The sequence below is a fragment of the Magallana gigas genome, chromosome 8 (assembly GCF_963853765.1).
Source record: "Magallana gigas chromosome 8, xbMagGiga1.1, whole genome shotgun sequence".
NCBI lineage: Eukaryota > Metazoa > Mollusca > Bivalvia > Ostreida > Ostreidae > Magallana > Magallana gigas.
This window is the reverse complement of record NC_088860.1, coordinates 47493545-47514490: the sequence shown is the minus strand read 5'-3', so window position 1 is coordinate 47514490 and position 20946 is coordinate 47493545. Positions and strand designations below refer to the sequence as shown.

At 33.4% G+C, this 20946-nt stretch overlaps 2 long non-coding RNA genes across 2 annotated transcripts; one reads left to right on the top strand and one right to left on the bottom strand.

Annotated features, from left to right (window-relative positions):
* Window positions 1–1934: 1934 nt before the first annotated feature.
* On the bottom strand, window positions 1935–3634 carry LOC136270624 (uncharacterized). Its single transcript, XR_010708484.1, has 3 exons — window positions 3430–3634; window positions 2691–2845; window positions 1935–2365 (listed from the first exon to the last, which is right to left on the bottom strand). It is a non-coding gene; the product is annotated as an uncharacterized lncRNA (long non-coding RNA).
* A 64-nt stretch (window positions 3635–3698) lies between these two features.
* On the top strand, window positions 3699–20372 carry LOC105348732 (uncharacterized). Its single transcript, XR_004602325.2, has 5 exons — window positions 3699–3897; window positions 4225–4314; window positions 4420–4484; window positions 4697–4791; window positions 20151–20372. It is a non-coding gene; the product is annotated as an uncharacterized lncRNA (long non-coding RNA).
* The last annotated feature ends 574 nt before the right edge of the window (window positions 20373–20946 follow it).

Sequence of the window (20946 nt, the reverse complement as noted above, 5' to 3'; positions counted from 1 at the left end):
AAAATGTATGGTGGCATATCTCTGCCCCTCGTGTGCAAGTCATTTTTCTATCAAATATGTTGACATGCAAGGTAAATATGTTGACATGCAAGATAGTTATGTCAACATGCAACATAACTATGCTGACATGCAAGAAAATTGCAATCAAATGAGAATTATTAAAAAATCTCAAATATTGCCAACATGTGACATCCAAGATGCTAAATGCAACTTATTTATGTCGACATGCAACTTATTCATGTTAACATGCAAGATAAATATGCTGACATGCAACTTATGTATGTCAACATGCAGTTTAGTTATGTTCACATGCTTCTTATTTATGTCAATATGCAACTGAGTTATGTTCACATGCGAGATAAATATGTTAACATGCAACTTATAAGTTGCATGTCAACATAACTAAGTTACATGTCAACATAACTAAGTTGCATGTCAATATATTTATCTTGCATGTTAACATAATTAAGTTGCATGTCTACATAAATAAGTTGCATGTCGACATAAAGAAATTGCATGTTAACATAAATAAGTTGCATGGCAACATATTTATCTCGCATGTTAACATAAATTAGTTGCATGTCGACATATAGATAAATAGCATCTAACATTTTGGATGTCACACGTGGACGAGATTTTAGATTTTTTGAGATATTATAAAAATTTTATTTGATAGCAATTTTCTTGCATGTCAACATATTTATCTTGCATGTCATCATATTTGATAGAAAAATAAGCTGCACATAGGGGGCAGAGATATGCCACCATAAAAATGTCAACAAACGCTTTGTTTACATTACAGAGAATTGTGAGCTCCGTAACTCGCTTATGACTGATCAAATGACACTCTAATTTTAATTGCCTATTAAAAATGCCTTACTAAAGCATTGTAAACATTAAATTCGAGAAAATAAAATTTGACCAAAATCGTCACCATGCCCATTTAACTTGTAACTCCGCAGAAACGCACAGCTACTGTTTACTTTCATATCACATTACCGATTGCCTTCTGTCGGTCGGTATGAACCAAATCAAGTGAATAATCAAAATTGAATGTATTTTTATCAATAAATAGTTGCGTGAAGATATCATTTGGAATATTTTTTAGTAAAAATCGTTCATATGCACAACCATACGGAGAGTTTGTTTTATTATAAGTCCGTTATAAATCAAGAGGTGCTCGAATTAAAGTTCACGAGACTTGCCTTGAGACTGATCCAAGATTTAAACAGTTCCAGTGCATACATGTATACGAGGTGAAATATGAGTGTTTGGATGATATTCATGTTTTGTTTTACTCTGATATATGTAAAAACATGAAAATGTATTGCGGAACATTAGATTATCTAAAATTACAGTTATGTTTTTGTATGCATTCGTACACAGGGAAAAGTGGCTCGCATAATTTTTATGCGATTTCCTTTTCGCATGAAAATCATGCGCTAATCATGCGAAAATCAGATGAAAAGTTTCTCATGCAAATATCATGCGAATATGTTCGCATGATATTCGCATGAAAAATGTACAATTTTCATGCGAATAATTTTTCGTATGTTTTTCATGCGATTAGATATTTGTGTTATATTCATAAAAAATTCATGCAAAATTCACATGAAAATTGCATGTTTTTCATATAAAAATTTAATTATGACAAATCAATTTATAACACTTTAAAAACATTCTTTCATTCATATGTTGACATACTAGTGTCTTTTTTTTTTTAACAAATTTGACATTAAGACAACTAAACAATTTCTACATGTGTTGGAATTAATACATGTATAAATAAAAATTAGAATAGAGTTTACATTTTATCAAAATTTAAATGTTTTCAAAACTTTTAAAGTCTTTGTTTATGTAAACATGTAAAACTTTGCCTTTACAATAGTCATTCACACCAACTGAGAGTTATCTCTCTTCTTAGAAGGTCAGTAAACATTAAGATTTTATTACATGTGTAATACTGTGCTGATTGCATTGGTCATTATTTAGGATACATACTTTAAGTCTTATGTTTTTGAGATACAATTTATGAGTTTGCGTGTACCAAACCTGTTGAAGGCAGTAAGTGAATTACACAGGAAAATTTCCAGCTATATATTCAAACATAAAATTAATTATTTCTATGCTAGACAATGAAAATTCACGCTGTGATACAAGTTTTCCATGATTCCAAGTGATATTGCACAGATGACAGTATATTTCAAAAGAATCCAGGCCTTTGTGGTCTCAATTTTCAGTGTGTACCAATGATATTGGACTGATGTTGGTGTAATCACTCTGGTGTCTGTATCATGTGCCTTTATCTTCCTTCTTCTGTAGCATGTCTCTTTATCCCTCTCCATATTTAAATATCTTTGTCAACCTTGTGTATATGCAAAACAAAATATAATTCATAATAAAACATGCAAACAAATGTACATGTATTGAGTACATGTATAACAGCGTAAAGCACAAGATTTATACACTCAGATAAAATTTTAAAAAACAAAACAATCATAATGCATCTCTGTATTGAAATAACTTACAGTATGTTTTATTGATCAAAAGCAAATGAGATCAAGAGGTATGTCCAACCTCTTTTATCAAATATATGTTAATCCATGTCTGATTTTATATACATGTAATTACAAACTTAAGAAATATTCAAAACGCAAGGCATAGGCATATTTCACCAAATAAATACTTACATGGTATCATCATATGGACAGTTTGTTGTGCATGATTTCCAAAGTGATATGTACATGTATGTTATTGTTATAGCCATCATATATACAACATATACTGGAGAGGCATTCACCTATTCTTCTGTCTGTGTAACATTGCTTCGGATCTTAAAACAACCCTGTCGAAAAAAAAATAAAATGTTATGAACATTTTCAAACTGCATATATACTCCTATAAATGGATTCACCGTGACAATATGCACAAACATTATACATGTAGACCAGATCTAGGAGGGGTCAAGGGGATCCAGACCACCTAAAAAACTCTTTAAATTTAAATTATAAAATTCATAAAAATATGGCTTACTCCCCCTCCCAACCTTGTTACTCAATCAATCACCCCCCCCCCCCGTCCGCATTTTTTTTTTCTGGATCCACGCTTGAAATCAGATTGCATGCTTGCAACCGCATGTTTAAAATATATATCTGCAGATTTATTTCGTAATCATTACGGTTACACTGTGTTCATTCATTCTTGTTTAAGAATAGAAATTTATCCGAAGCTCTTTGGAGAAAATTGACAGACCCTCTGTCAACCCGAATTTCCCCGTATATTGAATAGTTACATGTAAAGACCTGCATCTAAGTTTAATAATAACAGTAGATTTTTTAGTGTTTAAACACGTATCTGGAAACGTTAGTTAACATATAACATGTAAACATAGAATAAGCACACACTTGAAACATCGTAGTTCTAGGGTACCTGCATGTTGACGATCCGCTCCTCTCCTATCCAGGATCACGAACTTTTCAATCGCTGAGTATATAATAGTACGTTAGATCGGACACATCTTGATGATGTTGATGTAAAGTTTCTGCTGGCTTGCATCACTGCTCAGCCAGTGCCGATGTACATAACTTTGCAGCTAGAGAAAATTCAGTCTGTCTGCATATGAGTTATCGCGGGAGATAACTCGAACGGGATTTCGGAAACGAATAAAATGTTTGCAAGGGCTTACAAAAAAGATGCACATCAACCAGTAGCGCTTTAAATTATTAATGACAATTGTTCTAATCATATCTAAATTACAAAATCTGATCTGATCTACTGATTTTTGGTGTATTGCTCTATGTAAAATCAAACACCATCCTGACGGTTCTCAGTACCAAAAATTTACGCAATATGTGACGTCAGCGGGAACGAGACTCGAGTACAAAGTGAATGACATAGGTAAGAAACATAGGCCTAAATGAAATTTTTATGTATTATCGGAAGATCTCTGCTTCCCGTTTTGATAAATAAAAACCATCATTCGAAATTTTTGCAAATTATTATCAAGAATTCGTTACAATTATTTATAACTGCATATATTCTCTTTTGAGAAGTGGACAGGCATGGATGTAGGCTATGCCTGTCCACTTCTCAAAAGAGAATAAACTGCATAATAAAGATGAAGTGTATTGTGATGATGAACAGAGCTGAGCAAACTTTGCTTATATCCTTAGCGTAATGTTATGGGCTTATGCAATAAAATATCTGATATCTTTTTCATTGAAGCATGACAAAAACATCCCTACACGGATATGGAGTTGGTACTATTTGGATGGAGGTGTGAACATGATGACATGCCTGTTGGCTGTATAAAAGGTGAGGATAAATCAAAGTACTAAATATACTGAGATTCTGTATGCCTACTCGAGCCAATCCAAAGCCTGAAAATTGTTCATTACATAGCTTGTTTTCTTCCAAAAGTCAAAAAAAGAGAAGAAAAGATCCTTCCATATTTTTCCAGAGTGTCTTTCCGCCATTAATAGCAGGTTCGTAATTGAGTAAGCACAACAACTTACATGTACATGTAGTTTTGTTAAAAATTTGTATAGGAGATGTGAAAAATATTAAATAAGAAATTTATTAATGAATATCAAGATTACAATAGCTGTATTACTTATATACTTAATTATATCTAGATATTTATAAGATCAAACAGGAATGAAATCATTTAATAATTATACAACAATAATATTTGCAGAGAACCTTAAGTTTGCAGATTTGCAAAGACTCTTTGGAAAAGATTTTAAAAGCATGACAACCAACAACATTCCGGAAGAATTCATGGATGCAGTGGTAAGTAATACTTCTACTTTTTAAGAATTGTATGATAATTTGGATCAATGTTTAACATTGAAGCTCATTTAAGAGATTCAGACAACAGGCTTGAGCGAAAAGTTTATGTGTTGATCACTATTGTCTGTCTTTATTCTGTCCCTGGACAGTCTACATCCCTCTGTAAAATTTTGACATTTTCTCCTTCTCTAGAACAGTTGAGCCAATTTTAATCAAACTTGACACAAAACATAATTAGGTGAAGGGGAATTCCAGTTTGTTAATTTAACAATGAAAAGTCACACCTTCTTTTAGTGAAATTAGAATGCGTTGTTATTTTTAAAAAAAATCTTAAAAGCTTTTGGTCGGAATAGCTGAAACTTGTATGGAAGCATTTTGAGGTATTGTAGATTCAAATTTGTTCATATACATGTAATGGTTCCTAGGGTTGGGCCACAATAGAAATCATTTTTGACATTTAGAAATATTTTCTTAAAAGATTGAAACAACAAAAGCGGCTTGATGATTATGTGAGGAAAAATTTGAAAATCCTCAAAACAAAAAAACAAAATGTACAGGATTCGGTTGCACGAACGTCAGTTAAATTAACTCTTAGTTCAAACCGTAACTAGCTGTTAATTTTTTAATGGCAAGTTACATAACTAAGAGTTAATTTTGGGTTGCTCGAAATATTGTTAAGTGTCTATTAGCTAACTAGGATTTAACAGAGCGAACTTAGTTAACTCATCGTTAAAGCCGTATGCACGCGCGTTTACCCTACCGTCTGACAGTGACAATGGCGACTAAGCGAGAAAGAAGCAGTAATTGGTCACTGTCAGAAATCAGTATTTTGACTGAATTTTTTGAGAAAAATGAAGATGTTTTGAAGGCAAAGCAAAGCAATTTGATAACTAATTTGCGGAAGAATGCAAAATGGGCAGAGGTGACCGAAATGATAAATGCAGTGGGTATTCAGCGGCACACGGTTGACCAGGTAAAATTTAAGTGGGGTAACTTGCAGCAAAGTGCCAAGAAAAGTTTCAGCGCTGCACGGAAACAGGCTAAACTCACTGGCGGAGGCCCTCCACCAAAGCCCCCAACCGCGGCTGAAGAGAAAATCATCGATATGATAAAAGATCGACCTAATTTCAGCGGCATTGTTGGGGGCTTCAAGTCCTCAATGCCCGTCACAACAGGTATGACACAATGTGGGGTTTTGACCGATAAATCAATGAATGAATACAAATCCTTGAATTAAAACAATTATCAATTTCACCGATGACTGAGATTGTATGGTTTGTTTACATTGTAGTCTGACAAACACCTCACAAATTGATGACGTCAATTATGGGTACACATTGAAATTACAGGGGATTCCCCGAATGCAGACAAGCTTAAAACTTGTGATTAATACATATACCATTACTTACCTTATATTAAGTACTTGTACAATGATGATACTTATATACTGTATCATGTTTCTTTCACCACAATGATATTCAAAGCTATGCCAGGCAAGTAAATATCAAAATCGTTAAAAAAGCCAGAAAAACGTCAGATATTTCAGACTAAAAGCTATCGTGCCCATATTCGCTTTTTGTGCAAAAACACCTATACTCTGTCCCGAGTTTTTGCTTCCACCACTTTTTGCTTGATATTTCAATAATAGTAAATACCTTTGTGCTCAAACTACGTTCATCCACTAATATAAAAAATGTCCAGATTATCTGTTTTGAAACGCCCCCTCGACCGCTTCAGGTTTCAATACACATCCCGAAATTGAAAGTCTACCGAGATTTTGCATTGCAACAGCCATTAATAAGCCCGGATGATAATGTTAAAAAATTGCGCGATGTATTCCGAGTGTATTCCGAATGGAGAAAAGATGTAAACATTCCCCATTATAAATCTCCGTAAGGAATCTGTTTTCGTTCCTGTTAATTTTTCTGAGTGGAAAGGGATAATTGTTCAATGAAGATATCTTGGATATATTCCCTTTTAACGATTTCAACTGCATTTCTTTCACAGGTATGTGTAATTTTATTAAAAATTATCAAAAAGCGATGGAAGCAATAACTTGGGACAGACTATAACGTTATAACAAGCAATAACATAATCTAAAACTTGTTATTTAAAAATTGGATTTCACAAATGTCAATCCAACATATCCTTCATTTAATCACATAAAAACTGTAATACTTTCTATACATACATTACGTTTCTTTTACATACAAAAGTTGATACTCACAACATGCGCGGCTATGTTAAGGCTGCCCGATTATGTAGAGTCACTTGTCTGTACTTCATAAGATATGACGTCATAGTTAACTTTGACGTCACGATCTGCATTCCTTTCGATCGTTCTTAGGGAATGTATCGTAACGTAATAAGTGATATTCATTGTGCATAATAAAACCGCTTCATTCCTTTACATAGACACTGTTGTAAATACTAGTGATACTAAATTCAATATCACCCTATATGGAGTATAAAAAAATCAACAGTTTTAAAGCTTCGTAATAGGTAAATAACTATTCATAAACTAATGGTTTTGAAACTCCCCCTGCTACGTGTAATCTAATGAATGGTGATATGTATATGCATATAAAAAACGGCTTGGCGCAAGTGAAAGATAAAAACAGTCTTAGTATATTTTACGTGAAATCAGGAGAGAAAATAAGTATCAATGTGAATCTTGCTGGGGGAAACCTACCGATTGACCTGATTTTGTGAAAATCGAGCCTAAAAGGTAAAAATGTGCCTAATTTCGATGGCGGTGCGAAATGTTTTGACAATATTTCAAATAAACGAAATATTTATATGAACCCCCAGCAAGAACTGCAAAATACATTACTTATCGAAGGATTTTTCATAAAAATATTTTTGATTTAATGTCATTATTCACTTGTGCCGATGCGATTTTTATAGATTATTTACCGTGTTAGAATACACCCGTCACATGCTTTACAAAAATATATGACGTCACAAATAGTGTTGGATGTCGCTGTTAATTTATGTAATAAAAGTTTAAAGAAACTCGCTCAGTTTAAGTATTTTTTCGATAATCAAAATAGTATCATTTTTCGATATATATTTAGCTTCGAACAGCCTTAACTTAGCCGCGCGCACCATTCATTAAAACCATCTGGGTTAGCCCCCCTACTTCATTTAAGAAAATGACGTCAATATTGGGGTGCAAAATAGGTTGTTTTTATATTTTATACATTATGCATTATTCTTTTTTCAGCCTTCATTTAAAGTAAAAACACACGTATCATCGTTTTTGAAAGGGGGGGGGGGGGACAAATCCAAAAAATCTTGAAAAGCAAACAAAAAAGGGAAAAAGATTACTATACAAAATCCTGAAACCGTGGAAGGGGGGGGGGGTAAGTTTACCTTTATCTTCAATTTCACTGTGTATTTCCTACCATCTCAATAGTTTACATGGTCCCATAAAAATGGGGGGAGGGGGGCAACTCCATGCTAATTCAGTTTTTTTTGTATGAAAATTTAAGAAAAATCTTTGCTGCGCAAAAATGTAGCGTTTTATATTTTGCATAATATTAAGGGTTATGTCTGAATATATTATGAACAGTGTTTTTCTTACTCTTAAAGTTGTAGCACTTCTCTATCATTATAATTTTATAAATTTCTTTCTGTAGTGGTTTTAAAGGATGCTGAGTTAGATGCTACCGGTTCCTCTTCCTCTGTGGAATACGAAGAAAGTCCGCAGGCAACAAAACTGAAACCGAAGCTGTTGAAGACGTTCCTGAAGTCGAAAATTTCGAGTGTGTTTCACGATTTTTTTATTTACTATTTTTCATTTCACATTTTTGGAATTTTTTGTTGAAAAAATATGTTGTTTGGCACAAAGAATCGAAACGTTCTTCATTAATTGATTGTGAAAGATGAATTGTGCATATTTGACAAAATTAAACCCCTTATATGAAATACATACAAATGATTATAGTTCATAGAAAAAATGATTTTTTAATGTTTTGATACATGTATATATTTTATGATATTTTATTCGTACGTTTTAAAAAAAAATTGAAACATTTTTAGTGTTTGCACCATATATCTGTTTTCTTTTTGTATTTTTAAAATAGCAATACCAATCAAATTGTAATACTTCCTTCTATGCACACTGCGGAAAAGGAATCAGAGTTGGGGACCAAGGCCTGCACTTTAAATGAACCCTCAATATCGGATTCTCGACCCAAGAAACGAAAGAAAATTTCAATTGATGAATTACAAAGAATGCAGTTTGAGGTAACACAATAAATCAAATTCTTGCATAAAATATAAAAGGAATCAACAATTTTGTTGGTGGATTCAAAGAATATCAGAATAGTTTCCTACACAGATAAATACCGGCATGTTCTAAGCAGGTTTAATATTGATTTCATCTATACTACTATATTAAAATAATAGACTCGAATTTTTTGTCTTTAATACCGAGAAATCGGAAGAATACTGTCTTTTGTTTTATATATTTTAAACATAATTGGTACTTGAAGATTACCAATTTGTTTTTATTTTTTCTCTGTTAAGCTTCGCTAATTAAAAATCAACGAAAATTCCTCAAAAATTCCCGGAAATCACTTGGATTTTTTGGATTTTACAATCTTGCGCTTGCGCAATACATTCACGCTAACGGGATCTTTAGTTTACGTTTCCACAATATCACATCTGCATGAATAAACTCAGAAATGATAATACATATACGGGTAAATTTTCATTGGACTTTTGCTATATATTCTGTTCATATATATTAATGATTTCTTATGAGAGAAAGTATAAAATAACAAATATACATTTCAAGTACATGTAAGTACTTAATTACTTTTGTCTTCGTGATGACAAAAAATATTTGATTACATGCGAAAAAGTTACACTATATTTGTTAGAGTGAAGATAGAATATGTTTTATCGTAAAAATGAATAATGTCCTACGGACCCAGTTATACAAAGAAAATACGTGTACGTTGGTGAAAAGGTGTTGAATTCTTCCATTCTGTGGATTAAATCTTTTAGATAAAAGGTATTTGCAGTCTGAAAAGGGTTTGTTGTGATGAATTTGACTGTTATTTTCAAGGCAACTTCATTAACTTTCTCCATAATCGTTCCGGAGCGATTCTGCAATTTTCTGCTACATTACGGGTATAACGGAGGCATTCTAACTGTGGGGAGTGCCTTTCCCGAGACACAGTTAGATTTACCAAACTAGGGAAAGTGTAGTGAAATTAATACCATTATTGTAGGCTTATAGCTTTGTTATGCAAATTTCAATAATAAACTGTGTCGATGTACCTATTCGTAAGTGTCCGATATGCAATGTCAACCCGTGCACGCACGGGTCAAAGTCTAGTTTATTTAAGGTTTTATGTTGTCAAAAGACACACATCGGACTCAAGAATGTGAAGATTCAGAAGGACATTGAGCAGTCAGAACTTGAAACTGAAAACTTGAGGCTGCGGAATGCCAAGTTGACCCATGAAATTGAGCTCTTAAAACAAAATCTTGCGCAAAATGAAAATGCCTTGCTTGCATTGCAAGCTTTATCTGATGAGTAAAAAAATCATGAATTAAATAAGTACACAGGTCATGTGTTAAAATGTAATTGTTTGTAGGTTTTTATTTTTATTTGTTACGTTAGAAATATGTTCTTGTTATGAAGTTCCTGACTGCCCTGCCATCCTACGGTCCTTGATAATTTAATTGCCCAGCGGCATTATCCTGTTGAGGATTACCATCCTCCATCTCTTCCTTTAAACTCAGTGCAATGTTGTGTAGAATTGCAGAAGCGCCAATGATTCTACAGACTTTCGCGGGCTTCATTCTAATCTCACTATGCCACATGAAATCTTCGTTTCCACCAACCAAACACCTTTTCGATCGTGTTTCGCGTGCGACAATGGGCCGAGTTATAGCCCTCCTGAGAGGCGTTCGATGGATGAAGATACGGCGTTAACAGAAATCTGGAACAAGCATACCCGCTGTCACATAGCAAATACCCATCGTCTACACCTCGATGATGATTTTCGAGGTATGCGCTGACTTCTGACGCCCGAAAAATGTGTCTGTCATGCGTACTACCAGGCCAGTGGGCATCAACATTAATGAATTTCCCTAAAGGAGAAAATACACAATCTAATATCTTACAAAGTCATATTATAATTAAGGTCTTCCGTTGGAAACGGAAGACCTTATTGTTTTTGCTTTGTTTCTTTTCCTCTATTATTATTATTAAGGTCTTCCTGTACTGTAAAAAAAAAAATTCTGACTCCCAAGCCCTTCACTCAATCCTAATGAAAATTCGTGAAAATGAAGCTCTGACCCCATTCTTATTGTCTGTCAAATATGCAGCGGATTGAACAATTAAGAAGAAATTCCTGGATTAAACGGCGCTTATTGCTTATACGTGGAAATTAAATTTACACACTGTACACGCACCGAACCCAACCCCCCCCTTCCTATTCACAAAATCATTTAGTTTTTCTGGCCTGATTTTACTGGATCTTTCATCTCGAGCCTTTATTTTCAACCTAATTCAATTCTAGATTACTGTTCTAATGACCAGACCTATTCGTTCATTTTTAAGAGAGTTATAAATTTTTGGGCATTTGTGTTTCGATTGGCGTGCTTGACATGTACTGTAGAAAAAAATTCTAACTCCAGAGCCCCTCACTCAATCCTAATGAAATTTTGTGTAAATGTACCTCGGACCCCATTCTTATTGTCTGCCAAATATGCAGCAGATTGAACAATTAAGAAGAAATTCCTGAGATCAAACGGCGAGTATAGCCTGTACGGGGACTTAAAATTTACACAGTACATGTAAGCTGCCGCGTAATATTTCTGTTGTATGTATATTTCTTGTTTTCCGTTTAGTCTGTATCTACGATAGCGTGTGAACTACTAATGAATGTTAGAACTGTGGAAATTACTGTCATCAAATTTTTACCGAATAAATTTACGTGTCACTGATTTCGTTATTTCTACATTTATAAAGGTTTTATCAGTACTGCTGAAATAAAACAGTCAAACATAATAGTAAACGACACGAAAAAACGTTCTCAACACTGAAATACATGGGTAAAATGCATCAGTCATTGTTTTAGGACTTCCCCTAATTGTTGTTAACCGAATCCGAGATCCACACCTAAAAATTCTATTTTCGATTTATTTAAGACGAAAAATCAAGCTCGGGTCTTTTCACCCCCCCCCCCCTCCAGACACAAACACGCATCAATATTTCAAATGACCTCGCACTGTTACCAAACCTGAATAGTCAAACATCTTACACGTTGTTTTTCATCTCATACAAAAACTCAACTCCTCTCCCGGGCGGAAACTCCCAAAATTCAAAGACAAATTCGGGAATTATTTCGCGTCAGCAATGTTTTGAGACACCTGCAAAGGCTGTGTGTTCTAATCTCGCCAGAGCCAAGATTTGCTCTTTCTCTCTATTTCTTTCTCTCCTTTTTGTCTAATTTTCTTACTAAAATGGGAATTATTTCGCGTCAGCAATGTTTTGAGACACCTGCAAAGGCTGCGGTTCTAATCTCGCCAGAGCCAAGATTTGTTCTTTCTCTCTATTTCTTTCTCTCCTTTTTGTCTAATTTTCTAACTAAAATATTCAACATAAAAGGGTGTTTGACTGTAAAACAAGTTGAAAAACACTCTTTAATTAAGATTTAGACAAAAACAGTGTTTTATTATTAGGGTCTTCCGTCTTCAGCGGACGGAAGACCTCCTCGTTGCTCGCAACGAGATCGTGTCTAGTTATTATTAATTTTTTTTTTCTGTCACGTTTTCTCAAAAACGCTTCAGCCGATTTTCATGAAACTTTCAGATCTTATTTATGACAAAATTTGTAAGATCGACTGCGCATGCCCGGCATGTAAGGAGGGTTTTTTTAACGTGCACCCTAAGAGTGAAATTTTTAGTGAAATAGTAGATGAAATAGTGGAAAAGACTTGTGAAAAATTATAACAAAACCAATATCCGGTGTTTGTTCGTGTTGTGACTGTGGACAGTAAATCAGTAAGTGTTTTATTTGGTCTTAAATCAACAAAGGAGATCTGTTTGTTTACCTGTTTACCTGTTTGAGCTGTATTCACTGATCTACATACATGAGTAATAACGCTACCCAGAGTTTAGATAATAGGAAAAGACACCGAGTATCTGATTCAGCAAATATGGAATCGGAAACGGAAACGGAGACTCCTCCTCCAAAGGTGATGAGGAAGATCCCGGTACTCCGCAGTAAAAAGTCGCCCATCAGAATAGCCAGCCACCAGCCAGAGGAGCTGAGGGAAAAACGCAGGAAACTGTTTGATATACAACAGAAGTACGCTGCCAAAAATGTGGACACGAAAATCAAGGGAGACAAGTTGGTTTTTACAAGGAGCGGCAACATATACAGAGACAAACTGGGCCAACGTCCATCCGCTGACGAGGTCATCTCAGGTGAAGAAATCAAAAGTCCAATCTCTGCGGGTAAACAAATAGAGGACAACGGTAATCGGTTCACCGCCCACGCTACACCGACCGAATCTCTCAAGCAGGTCAGAGGAGCTCTCATCGATATCATGCGTGTCCCTACAGTGTCAAGTGCGAGCCACAATGTGTTTGCCTATCGATTTAAGAGTAACGACGGAACCATTCACGAGGGGGCGGACGACGACGGAGAACATGGGGCAGGGAGAGCCTTGCTGAGATCCCTTGTCGACAATGAACATCTAAATGTAACTGTCGTAGTATCAAGATGGTATGGAAGCAAAATAGGTGCGCGCAGATTCGTTCATATAAAGGATGTCGGATTGAGCGCAGTGAAAAACATCAATACTGACTCCGGGTAAACAATAGTGGTGGCGAAGAACAAAATACGGTATTTCCCTGTGTAACTTAATGACCATTTTCCTCTTATGGATATATAATATATATATTTAAAAAGAGACTTTTTTTTACTTTATTGTTCTCACAATTGTATGACCTTTTTCATGATTACCTTCAATCTACATGATTTGTAAATTTTCTATGATTTTTCCATTTTTTTCTGCATTTTTCCCTATTTTATTCTGTTTAAAGTGTTATTAATAATGCGCTATCGTCCGCCAATTTTCTTTCATTGTGTATGTTACGCCGGAATTTCTCAGTGTACAATTCGGGTTTTATATTTATTATCAGCAGAGTCGTATCCGGTTTAACAGCTGGGAATCAGAGAATGGATCTTTTCTCTGTTCTTTTCCGTTTTTCCCCCTTTTTTGTTTTTATATAAAGTCACAACATTTTGACAACACCTGAGAGATATGCGTGCGTTATCCTTTAAAGAGTAAGTGTTACTTTTAGACGTGATTTTGTTCTTTATTACATGCTTATGTACATGAGTCGGGAGGATGTAATTATGCGTTTAATTTTACAAATAATAAGTAATTCTCCAATTGAATTACATCCTCACAATTAACTTCTAAACATAACTGTGCATGAGGATAAGCACTGCTGTCTCTTCAAACGTCCCTATTTTAAAGATAATATAACAATCTTTTTTCATATATGTGTATAACCAAGTACAGGGTCATGTTAAAAACTAGTTAAAATAAACTACCATGCATTTGCCAGTCTGCGCAATATGTACCTTTTCTAATATGCACAGCCTTTTATTTTCAATAGGGAACATAATATCCCTCTCTTCTCTCTATCGGGGCATGATATTTGTTATGTATTTTGTGTTTGACAATGGTTAAATTAACAGATGATTATATGACCAACCAACTGAAAATCATCTCTGTAAATTGTCAAGGACTAGGGGATAAAAGAAAGTGTCAAGATGTTTTAATGAATTTAAAACTGAAAAAATATAATGTTTATTTTATTCAAGATACACATTTTACAACTGAAGAAGAAAATTATATAGAAACAATGTGGGGTCATGAGGTCTTTTTTAGTTCATATAAGTCAAATTCAAGGGGAATTGCAATTCTCTTTAATGATAATTGTGAAGTTAAAGTACATAAAAATTACAGAGATGAAAATGGAAATTATCTTATTTTAGAGGCTACAATCGACAACCTACAATTTTTACTAGTCAACTTATATGGCCCAAATTCTGATACCCCAGAGTTTTATTCCCAATTGTTAGGAAAGATAGAAGAAATTTACTCAGGCCAATATGTTATAATAGGTGGGGATTTTAACTTAGTATTGAATCAAGACCTAGATACAATGAACTATAAAAGAATAAATAATCCTAAGGCACAAGTAGAAGTTCATAAACTCATGGAGACTCTTGACTTAATTGATATTTTTAGAGAAAATACTCCCACATTAAGAAGATACACCTGGAGAAAGAGAAACCCAATTAAACAGGGAAGACTTGATTTTTTTTTGATCTCACAATCTTTTTTATCTCTGGCTCCACAAATAAAGTTTGAAAATAGTTATCGATCAGACCATTCACCAGTAGTATTAATTTTTAAAACAAATGAATTTAAGAGGGGTAAAGGTTTTTGGAAATTTAATAATTCACTACTAACAGACAAGGATTATGTTAAACTAATTAAGGAAAAGATTTGCGAGGTTAAGCTACAATATGCCTGTTTAGTCTATAATAGAGAATTAATCCCAGAGATAGACAATGACATAATATCTTTTACAATAAATGACCAAATATTTCTAGACATCTTGTTAATGGAAATAAGAGGAAAAACAATCTCATACTCTACTTTTAAGAAGAAAAATGCAAGTAAGCGAGAATCACAATTAGAAAAAGAAATACTAATTCTGGAACAAAACTTAGGAGAACAATCCTTGCCTGATATTACCAGTAAACAAAATGAACTTGAGAATATTAGAAAAGAAAGGCTTAAAGGACAGTGTTTACGGTCAAGAAGCAAATGGATAGAGGAAGGTGAAAAGCCTTCTAAGTACTTTACTTCTTTAGAATCTAAAAACTTTATCAATAAGCAAATACCAAAACTAGTGCAAGAAGACGAAACAATAATATATGATCAAGATGAAATTTTAAATGAAACAAAAAACTTCTATGAGAAGCTGTATAGTAAAAAAACACAGGAAGCTGGAGAAAATTTTGTTAAAGAAAAAATAAATCAGTTTGACTTTCCAAAATTAGATACTAAGGAATTGCAATGCATTGAAGGCCCATTAATTAAAACAGAAGTATTAAACTTTCTTAAAAAAATGAAGAATGATAAAAGTCCTGGACCGGATGGTTTCTCTAGCGAGTTTTTTAAATTTTTTTGGAAAGACTTGGGTTCCTTTATAACACGGGCAATAAATAACTCATATGAATTGTTAAACTTTTCAGAAACTAATAAATTAGGAATTATTACCTGTATTCCCAAAGAAGGAAAACCTAAGCAATATTTAAAAAATTGGTGCCCAATAAGTCTATTAAATGTTGTCTATAAATTAGCCTCTGGATGTATAGCTGAACGATTAAAAAAAGTCTTAGACAAACTAATCAGTAGTGACCAAACAGGATTTTTAAAGGGGAGATTCATAGGAGAAAATATTAGACTAGTGTATGATTTAATGAACTATACTGAACAAAACCAAATACCAGGATTATTAATGTTGATAGACTTTGAAAAAGCATTTGATTCCATATCTTGGAGATTTATTTACCAGACCCTTGATCTATTTAATTTTGGTGATTCAATTAAAGATTGGGTAAAAACTTTCTATAGTGGAATCAAGTCATGTGTTATTCAAAATGGGAAATAACACTTTTGACTTGTTAGGAATTAAATTCTCCATAAATCTTACTGAAATGATTGATTTAAATTACAACCCAATATTTCAAAAAATTCAAAGTACTTTGAAACAATGGAAACGCAGAAAACTAACACCTTTTGGACGATTAGTGGTTTTGAAAAATTTAATTATTCCAAAATTTAACCACCTTATTCTTACCTTACCAAATCCCAACAATGAAATGTTAAAGGAAATTGATAAAGAACTATATTATTTCCTATGGGGTGGCAAAGTCCACAAAATAAAAAAAAATATTGTCATCCAAGATTATAGACTGGGGGGATTGAAAATGATTGATTACTGCTTTGAAATCAAGTTGGATTCGTAGACTCCTCACATCAAAATCCAAGTGGGTTAATTTATTAGAAGCTCAAATGAAAATAAAAATAAATAACTTATGGATAAAGGGCTCGGATTATGTACTTAAACACAGTAAAAGTATAGGTAACAAATTTTGGTCAGAGGTGTTCCTAAGTTACATAAAAATAAGTGAGACAATCTCCCAAAACACCAATCCACTTTTTGAACACATATGGTATAACCCAAGGGTAAAGATAAACAAGGAAAGTATATTTTTAAGAAGTTTTTTTAATGCTGGTTTTGTTTGCATCATTTACCTTTTTGATATAGATGGTGACTTTAGAAGTTTTGAATCTTTAATTGAACTTGGTATTAAGACTAACTTTGTTGAATATAATGGTCTAAAAAAGAGTATATTAAAACGAATAGGTGAATGCAATATAAAAGAAATTAAACCAACAGTTGGACCATATATCCCAAACACATTATCCATATTCTACAAAAATAGAAAAGGATGTAAAGATATGTATAATATATTGATAAGGGAAAAGAGGGTCCAAAATAAAGCAATACTAAAATGGGAAGAGAATGACACAATATTTAATGAGAATGATTGGTATAAAATATTTGAACTTCCTTTTAAGACAACCCAAGAATCTAAATTCCATTGGTTACAATTCCAAATTTTACACAGGATATTACCAACAAATTATTACTTGCATAAGCTTAAACTTATTGAATCCCCTAAATGTTCTTTTTGTAAACAAGATTCTGAAACAATCGGCCATCTTTTTGTGGAATGCCCATTTGTAAAAGAACTATGGAGTGACATTGAAGAGTTATTTTTAAGAAACTACAGGGTGTCCCTAATGTTTGATAAGCAAAGTATACTTTTTGGTAAATATAAAAACTACCATATGTATAGAATACAAAACCTTTTAAGTTATATTGTAAAACAGTATATTTTCACTTGTAGACTTAAAACTTACCCAACTTTAAATGTGTTGGAACTCAAAAGGAAAATTGAAAACAGGCTTCTTGTGGAAAAATATTTACTTTTAAAGAACTGTGAATTTGAAAAATTTGAGAGACACTTGGAGAATATTATTGAAAGAATTTAGCAAGTCTTTACTATATCCCCAACTATTTGTTAAAAGAATGTATGATGCTTTTTTAAAATATCTAAATAAATCTTTTTGATAAGCAAACCCTGATAGACAGCTATGCTGCAAAGCAACCATTGCCCCGTCAGCTTTTTTCTCTCCGCCTTCTTTTCTCTCATAAATAAATATATGTACATGTACATGCTAAATATTATGTTCATGCTGGTGTTTGTGTATATTATAATCACATATTGGAAAATCCTTAAATTTAGAGCTGTCAATTTATAAGTTGGTGTGCATGTTATATTTTTTATTTGCTTTTCTTCTTTTGTTTCTTTTGTTTGTGTTTATATGCATATTATTTCACTCAATGTTTTCTGTCCTTTCTCACCCCCACTAAAAACATAAAAAACAAACTTTCACACCATTGTGAACTATTATATATCTATTCTTGCATGTATATTGTATGTAAAAAAATGTTGAGATTCCAAAAGAAATGTATTATGTAAGAAAGCTGTGAAAGTCATGAATAAAAAACATAAATAAAAAAAAAAAAAAAAAATTTGTAAGAAAATTACACGAGATTATTTTGGTCGTCACTTCCGGTACCGAGATATTAAAGATTTTATGTTTTTGCTTGTTCACGATTTTTCTCAAAAAGTATTCCAGATAGGACTTTAAAATTTTCAGAGAAGGTAGAGAGTGAACGTCCGCAGTGCCCTTTGCATATCCGAACGTCCGCCGTCACTTCCGGTCGTCACCGGAAGGAAATGAAAAACCTTAATTTTTCAATTTTTTGGATTTGAATTTTTTTTTATTTTTTTATTTTTTCATTCGATAGAGACGCTCTGAAAACTTCTAAATATGAAATTCCTAGTTTGGGCGCTAGGCGCTCAGTTTAGACTCCCTGTTTTACAGTATGATAGGGTCTACTCAGCGCCCTGGAGCCAGAAATCGGTGTTAATATTGCCCGTTTTGGGACCGGGGATCCCGGGGGGACACCCGTGCCCCCAAGAATCCGGTGTCACTTGGGTGTCATAAGTCCTAGTTTGGGCGCTAAGCGCCTGTATATGTTTTTTTTTTCAATCGGGATCGGTAAATTCTGTTTATATAGTCGATAAATGTAAACAAATTTCGTTATTGCTGAGTAGCTTATTGCTGAGTAGCTTGACTTTGGTTGTTTGTATGCAGAAATTAAACTTACTTGAGTATGTGCAGGAATGGCACAAGAACGAGAGGTAGGGTGTTGTACGGCATTTCTGATCAAATCAGTTAGTTCTAATACCGTCCGTCTTGGAAAGCGGTACCTGGCAATCAACTCGTTGTCCGTAAACTTGTCCAGCGGGTCAATTCTGTCCCGGAACACTCTCTCTCTTCTCAAAGCCCGATCATTTTCGAAAAGGACGAAAAACGCAGCCATTTTATCTCAAGTTTTTTTGTGAAAAGGAGTAACATCTTAAATTTTCACTTACGATTAAAAATAAACTTAAGTTTTTTTGTGAAAAGGGCTACTGGATCGGATTTGATCGTCACTTAAATCGTTCATCTCTATTCTTTGCCTGTATACTCTCTCTTTTCTTCCAGCAAACAAATTACCAAACAACAACAAGTTCGCCATTTTGATTTTATGCTTAGTTAAATATTTAATGTACCTATGTAACCTGAGTTAAATCTGTAAGTTAAATTAGATACTTAACTAAGCTTTAACAGCTTGTTAACTTTTGAGCAACCAGTTTAACTCGCCGTTAATTTTAACGTCACATTAACGTCAAGTTAACGGCTAGTTAAATTTAACTGACGTTCGTGCAACCGAATCCAGTACTCTTCAAAGTTGTCCAAATGTTTTGTATTTGGCAGCATAAAGTAGATTTGATAAGTTATGGCTATTGATGCTCAGGTGAGAGATTTGGCTTATGTAATAAACCCACAAACTGAAAGCTTAAAATTACAATAAGGACATGGATCAGAGTGATAAAGTGAGAATCGTAGTATTCGGATATGACAAACATAAATTTATTGTATTTGATCAAATCTGCTTTAACGAGCATTTATCATGTTACGAACTGCATGTCATATATCAATTAATTTTGTTTTTATCTTCCAATATTAATAATTCACATTAAAAAAAAGATACCAGTATGCCATTCAGCAATAGGAAAATTTCATGAACACTTCATTATGTATATTTTCTTGTAGATTGATGAACTAACAAGCCTTTTCGAGAAGTGGAAGAAGAAGAAATTTGAATTATGTTCTTATCTAAATAAAGAAGATTTTCCTAAGAAGATTATTGTCATTGTTTTCTGTTAATGTTAATTCTATATAAAGCAAATTAATTAGGACTTCAGTTTTCTTTTCAAAATATAACAGATTATATTCTCAAATTTAGATAAAAAGAGATCAAGATTTCAAGATTATTGAATTTAAAAGCTGCATAGTATTTTGTATGAAAATTGCATGATATTTGCATGATATTCGCATGAAACAACAGTGAAACATAAGATATACATTTTCGCTTGAATATCGTGCGAAATTTTTATCATATGATATTCGCATGAAAATTATGTCAAAATCGCATGAAGTTTTCGCATGAAATTCATGCGTGTTATTTTTCGTCTCTTTCTCATGCGAAGAATTCGCATGAACTTCATGCGAATTTCATATGAGATTCATGCGAGCCACTTTTGCCTGTGTATGCGTTTAAAACATGAACAGGTTTCCGTTTTGCACACAAGTTTAATGCATCGTCTCAAATTGAATCTTGATTCTGCAAAAAAAAAATTGTAGTTTGTAATATTATTGATGCGTTGACTAGGGCAGGCGCGCATCCGATTTTTTTTAAAGATAAAACTTTAAAATATGTGTTAAATTCTCTCTTTATCTCTTTCTCGTTTGTGTTTGTTATGATTCCTTTTCCTTTCTATTATTAATACAATTCTAATGTTCGATTCCAAATACCCCGAATCTAAGACATATACTTTAACAATTGGGA